Genomic DNA, 7,481 nt, shown 5'->3' with positions numbered 1-7,481 from the left:
CCTGAAAAAACAAGGGGACCAATTCTCCCTTAATACCCAGCTTTCAGACAATTGTACCATTTTAAATTTATTACATGCTATGCCTGGTAGTGCTGGACTAGATATCCCCCTTCCCAAAAATCATCTCTTAATGCCTGCCAAGTTTCCCACTAAAATCCCAATTAATATTTTTGGCCCTTTACTGAAGGGAACCACTGGGCTACTTTAGGGGAGATCCAGCCTTACTTCAAAGGGAATACTAGCTCACACCAGCATTATTGATTCAGACTATACTAGTGAAATTTCAGTGATGATAACTACTGTGGCTCCAAACCATTTTCAAAAAAGAGATTCCATTGCCTGGTTGCTACTTTTACCCTATCTTCAGTGTCAATTTAAAAACAAACAAAGAATTGCACTTGTGCTGTTTTTGTTTAGTTTGTGAACAAAGACTTAGACAAAGTACAAAAAATAAATCCTCTTTTGCAACCTAGAACTCATGGCTCAGTATAAGTTTTGATGCAGATAAGAAGGAATAAGAAGGGTGCCTGGATGGCTCAGTGGGTTAAGCCTCTGCCTTCAGCTCAGGTCATGATCTCAGGGTTCTGGGATTGAGCCCCACATAGGGCTCTCTGCTCATCAGGGAGCCTGCTTTCCCCTCTGCCTGCCTTTCTGCCTACGTGTTATCTATCTGTCAAATAAATAAAATAAAATAAAACAAACAAAGAAACTAATGGGTTTGGAAGCACTGGAAAAACTGGGGCGTATTTGACTGAGAAAATTTATAAGATAAACTGATTTATCATGTTAAAATACAAGGAAAGGAATTTTCAGGTCTAATTGATACTGGAGCTGATGTCTCTATCATAAGTTCATTACATTGGCCTAAAAAATGGCCATATAATTCATCTTCTGTTACTATTACGGGATTAGGACAGGCTAGCAATATGCATCAGAGCTTCAATATTCTTTTCTGTGAAGAACGCGAGGGTCAAAAAGACTATATGCAGCCATATATTGTAGTCTTGCCCATTAAACTTTGGGAACGAGGTTTACTAAATCAATGGGGAGCCTCTCTGGTTATACCTTTCCCTAAGGAGGATTCCCAAATTTTTCACTGAGCGACACTGCTCCTGAACCCATTAAGTTAAATTGGAAGAGTGACAAACCTATTTGGGTGGAGCAGTGGCCCTTAACACAAAAGAAACCACTTACTTTACAAGCCCTAGTTGAGGAACAGATAAGAAAAGGGCATATTGAAGAATCTCAGAGTCTTTGGAATTTGCCCGTCTTTGCTATTAGGAAAAAATCAGGAAAGTGTAGACTTTTAACAGACCTGCTTATGGTTAATTCTGTTAATCCAACCCATGGGGTCTCTCCAACCAGGATTGCCTTTGCCTAATCTAGTTCCATGAGAATGACCAGTAATTATCATAGATTTACAAGGTTGCTTTTATACTATACCACTTGCCAAGGAAGACTGTCCCGTTTTGCTTTCACAATTCCCAGTGTAAATTTAAAAGAACCAGCCAAACGATATCAATGGAGAGTTTTACCACAGGGAATGTTAAATAGCCCCACTATCTGTCAGGAGTATGTGGCAAAAGTTACATAGCCAGTCAGAGATCAATTTCCACAAATTTATCTTATCTATTATATAGATGATATATTATGTGCAGCCTCTGATATAGTACAATTGCAGGATACATTTAAAATATTTCTATTACAATTTGAAAAATACAACTAATTGTAGCTCCAGAAAAAATACAAACCATGACATCTTCCTCATATTTGGGATTCATTAATGACAGGACCTCAATTAAACCATGGAAAGTTCAAATCTGTAGAGACAAAATTATGACTTGAATGACTTGCAAAGATTATTGGGAGACATTATTTGGATAAGACCTAAAAATTAGAATTCCCACTTATGCTTTGCAGCATCTATTTGCCTCTTTAAAGGGAGAAGGGAGATCCTAATTTAAATAGCCCTAGGACCCTATCAAAAGAGGCCTTAAAAGAATTACAATTTGTTGAAAACCAGATTCAATCAATCCAAATGGATAGAGTCCTGCCTGATATACCATTAGACCTTCCCCTTTTCATACCCCACATACACCCATGAGATTAATTATACAGGAAGAACTAATCATAAAATGGATTTTTCTTCCAAATAATATTGTTAATACTCACTACCTATATAGACCATATTGACAGCATTATTCAATTACAAAGAAAAAGAACTTGCCAAATATAGGGATATGATCCGAAGGTTATTGTTCTGCCTTTAAGTAAGACGCAAATTGAGACAGCATTCCAAAATAATTTAAATTGGCAAATCGCCCTTAGTGGCTTCACTGGAAACACTTCTCATTATCCCTCTTTACCTGTTGTTTCCTTCTTAAAAAGTACTGCTTTTGTCCTTCCTAAAATTACTTCTAAAAATCCAATAACAGATGCCCCTACTTAACTTTTCTGATGGCTCTGTCAAAGGCAAAGCCTGTTATTATGGTCCTACATCAAATATCATATCTATTACTGGTCTCTCAGCACAGAAATCAGAATTAATGGCTGTTATTACATTGTTTCAAGATGTTTCTCCTGCATTTAATCTGTTATCTGATTCTTTATATACAGTTTATGTTTTATAGCATATCGAAACTGCTGCTATTTCTACATCTAATGTCTCCCTCCACTCATTTTCATCATTTACAATCCCTCGTTCACCAACATTTTGCCCCTTTCTATGCTACACACATCTGAAGTCACACGGCCTTCCTGGGCCATTAACCAAAGGTAATGAAATAGGTGACTCTCTTGTTTTCTCAGCTTTTCAGGAAGCATCCGATTTTCACTCTCTTACACATGTAAACCAAAAAGGACTTCAACACAAATTTCCTATTACTAATGAACAAGCAAATTCCATTGTCCATTCCTGCCCTTTTTCTGTTGCCATCAGTCTGCCTACACAGCCAGCGGGCATCAATCCACAAGGCATAAAAGCCAATGAAATATGGCAGATGGATGTTACTCACATCCCTTCATTTGGGAAAAAAACCTTTTGTTCATGTCATTATAGATACACCTTCTCACTTTATATGGGCTTATTAGACATCTCCACTCTGCCTTTGCAATCATAGAAATTCCCAAAGCTGTGAAAACTGATAATGCACCCGCTTATGTTTCCAATAAGCTACAATCCTTCTTTAATTTGTGAAACATTAAACATTCCACTGGCACCCCATATAATCCTCAAGGACAAAAAATTATAGAGCAGGCTAATCAAATATTAAAATTACAACTTCATAAACATAAAGGGAAAATACAAGGTCCTCCTCAAGAAATATTAACAGAACTTATATTTACTCTTAATTTTTTGGAATCATAATGATAAAAACACTGCAGCAGTAGAAAGACATTTTAGTAAACAAAAATAAGACAACGTATATCTTCCGATCTGGTGGGAAAATATTACTTCTAATCAATGGCTCCCTGGTTACTTAGTTATCTGGGGAAAAGGATATGCGCGTGTATTACCCAAGGAGGCCATCAAGCCCATATGGGTGCCCTCTCATTTCATAAAGTTTGTGATGCACAAGAGGAAAATATTCAGATTTGAACCAGTCCCACCAATCATCAGCTTCTAGGGTCTCACACTGAAAAGTGCCAAATCACAATGTCTGGGACAGACTGAGCAAAGATTCCAACATGGTGTCAGATAAAGAAGCTGACCAAGAAAGCAGAAGTTCTGGAGAATTAGCAGCTTTCTTTCACCCCTAACAATGTGGTGATAACTATGATGGCCCTCATCACGGTAGCTGTAAGTTTTCCTGGATGTTATATACAAATAGATAACTTCACTTATTGGTCTTATATACCCAATCTTCCCCTGCTCTGTCCAGTAGAGTGGGGGAAAAGATATAATACCAATTTATTTAAATGACTTAAAATGGGCACCTAAAGGTTTGGATCCTAAGTTGCCACTATTGCCCCAAGAGGAGGGCACAAGCATTAATCTTAACTTGGGATATCAAAATTGACCAATACATATAAACAGTGATTCCAGTTGCCTTATCCCTGATGATCAAAGATAGTTGGTGGCCTCTCCTACTAATAATAATCTGACTAAAGTTCAGTTACATTTACTCTCCACTAAAGGATTCTTAGCCAATAAATATTGGGGTGCTAGCTATAGCACAGCAACACCCCCTATTCCCAAATGCAAACTCACACAGATGTGATCTGATGAGGGAATCTGCCCTTTATGAGAGGATTGTCGAGCTTCTTACCCCAGTGTCATTATTAATGATTCCTACGGAATTGTATGGCAATTGTGTAGATGGCAGTCACCAACTACACTGGGAGACCCTGCTCCTCTCATCAAAATTTATAATGGCAAGCTTTTAATCACCTCATCTTACCACAAACCTTAACTTGGGGAGATGTGCCTCTGGTCTGGCATGGATGAGGACTTTCAGCACCATCCCCTTTGGTTAATTTTCATAAAAGACAAAAGAATTTATGGAAAGTCACCACTGCTTTAAATCACCTTAGAATTTGGAATGGCTCTTATATTTATCAGTCTGATAACTATGCATTCTCCATTTCCCTAATGAGAGAACAATGGGTAAGAGTGTGTGTTAGAGATCCCTATGTTTTTGTTATTGGAAAAATGATTTTTGATCATAAAAAAAGAGAAATATACTATCTCAAATGTTAAATGTTTACGTGCATGACTGAGAATGTTTACACACACAATTCCATCACTCTCATAGCTAGAAGAATAGGAACCTGGTTACCAGTGAAACATCACCGTGTTTGGGAAAGTTCTCCAGATATGCATGTACTTTTAACAGTTTTGAAAGACTGAGTCTGTAGATCAAAAAGATTTCTTGGGCTGCTTATAGCAGCCATTTTAGGAATTATAGCCATTACTGCTATGGCTACACTGCAGGAATAATTTTATATCAGACTGTACAAACCACACAATTTGTACAAAAGTGGCACAAAAATGCTAGCAAAGCTTGGAATCAACAAACAATCATAGATCAAAATTAGATAAAAGAATCTCTGATTTAGAATCAGCCATAATATATATAGGAGGTGGTCTTCAAAATACAAAACTTAGGCTCCACCTTTTATGTGACTGAAATTTTTCTTCCTTCTGTGTTACTCCCCATGCCTATAATGAGTCAAAAATATTGTGGAGCAAGATTTGCTATCATATTACCAATCATTATGGCAATAATTTAACTTTAGATATTAAATAGCTTCAAAATGCTATTCAAGACATCACTCACTCATCATTACAATCAGTTCCAGGAATGAGTTTTGCGCAAAGGATTAATAATATTCTGTCTGATCTAAACCCTTTTACTTGGATCAAACAAACTGGTCTTGGCATTATAGGTGGAATGATTATTCCTTTTATTGCTACCATCTTTTTATGCTTAGTCCTCAGATGCACACAAAAATTCTTCTAGTGACTAAAGGATTGAGAGTTTGCAAAATCAACTTTCCTACTTCTGCACAAACAAAAAAAGGGAAATGTAACTGTCCTTCAGAACAATGTATTACTTAAAATATAACTTATAAGAAATTGTACTAGCCATCAGGCATGTTTAGATACAGCCTTAAACAAACAAACAAACAAACAAAGAAACAAAAAAATCTTGTACTGGCAATAAGCCTCTGGGGGAGAGGATGATATACATCCTTGAACCTGAGCAGCTGGGAACATCCCATCACTCAGGACAGAATGCCACCTGCTTCTTTTTTCTGTTATCTCCCCTACTCCAGAGACCACCTGTGGCTAATTAGATGATCCCTTTGAATGTGCTTGCTCAACTATAAATTTTATACTGGTTGACCAGGCATATCTTGCTTTTCTTCTTGCTTATCTGCAAGACTTATATTCAATGTATAACCACTATTCCTTCTTGTTTACCTACAAGGCATATGATTAGTGTATAGCCTTCTTCAACTCCTTTGTTGATTACTATCTAATATCTAATAAATACAGGACTGAGGGGTTGTTCAGGGTGACAGTCTTCTACTGTCAACCCCTACTCCCTTATTCTTGAAGCTGACTTGTTTGTGCCTCATTCTTATCATGTGCACCATCAGGAAGTGGCACATAGACAAATTTTAGAGCTGTTATACAATCACCCAACAAGTACAGAGATCCTGGTTTTATCCTCTTTAAAATTCCCTAGGACAGATCATCTATAAGAATGACTTTAATAACCCTTTTGATATTTTCAAATATCAAATATGCCCCCATTTTATGACAGTGGAAATACTGTATTTTAAAATCAAGAGTTCAATAAAATGAATCAAAGAAATGTTCTCATTACTCAGGCTTTGGTTTTATAAATTCTGTTCCAGTATTGACTTTTGTTCATTTAACAAAAATAATAATCATATATTTCAAAGTATATCTAGCTTTTGTCCTATCATAAAAAAGCAAGCCTTGTCCCCCAAAATGGCCTCTATAGGGTTCTTTAATCATGTTTAAATGACTGCATATAAATGTATTTCCATTTATATCACAAGGATTTAAAGAGAAAGCATTTCTTTCTGATATCAATTCACAAGTTGACCTGATCACTTTCATATGTAAAGTCACTGCTGCCATTTTGAAACACAGATTTTTCTAAGATGTATGTAATACCAATCATGACTCTTTTGCATCCCATATTAAGGGACATTTAGGTTTCTATTCTACAAAAGACTCAATAATAGCTACATTGACAAGTGCTTACTACCTCCCAAATCCCGTGCAGATGCATTCCTAGGAAGTGAGTATGTTGGCCCCATTCTACAGATGAGGAAATAAAGGTTGCAAAAGGGTTCCTGTGCAGGCGGCTCTGAGCCTCCACTGAATACTGCCTCTTCATAAAGTATGACAAACACAGTTCCAATTTCTGTATATTTCTGTATCTCAACCTTTGAGGGCTAGAAAGAAATTATGTACAGCAAAATACAAAGAATCCAGAGAAGTAATTGAGGCTCTTTCCCATCACAATTGCAGACTGTTGAATGGAGATGAGTATCATATGCATAAGATATCTTACTGTTTCTATGTAATAACCAAAGTCCCAATACACAATCCAGTGACTCTTGGCCATTTCCCTTGTACACCTGAGTTCTGTATTAGTCTAGAGGATTGAACCATTAGAGATGATGTGAAGCCTGGCAGAACTGTCTGCTGCAGAGCCTGCAGGAAGAATACGCTAAAAAAGGAGATCGCTATTACTTAAGTTAAGCCTAAGACAAGTGAGCCAGGAAGTGCTGTAGCCCCTATGGGGAAAACCCACTGTTTCTCTAAGTTCCCTCAACAAAGGATCATTACACAGCTATTAAACTGTCTTAAACTGCAGCCCAGGACGGTATTTCTACACAATATCCTCCCCTGTAGGAAGCATTGCATAGCAATCTAGGTCCACTCAGATACCAGGATAGTCTGAACCATAAATTAGCTTTCTATTCCCTGGACATTC

The 7,481-nt window shown here is 37.1% G+C and overlaps 1 non-coding gene across 1 annotated transcript; it reads left to right on the top strand.

Annotated features, from left to right (window-relative positions):
- Positions 1–393: 393 nt before the first annotated feature.
- Positions 394–519, top strand: LOC131814228 (small nucleolar RNA SNORA40). Its single transcript, XR_009347219.1, has one exon. It is a non-coding gene; the product is annotated as a small nucleolar RNA SNORA40 (small nucleolar RNA).
- The last annotated feature ends 6,962 nt before the right edge of the window (positions 520–7,481 follow it).

The sequence above is a fragment of the Mustela lutreola genome, chromosome 13 (assembly GCF_030435805.1).
Source record: "Mustela lutreola isolate mMusLut2 chromosome 13, mMusLut2.pri, whole genome shotgun sequence".
Classification (NCBI taxonomy): domain Eukaryota; kingdom Metazoa; phylum Chordata; class Mammalia; order Carnivora; family Mustelidae; genus Mustela; species Mustela lutreola.
The sequence above is the reverse complement of the archived record's forward strand: the minus strand, read 5'-3'. Positions and strand labels throughout refer to the sequence as shown.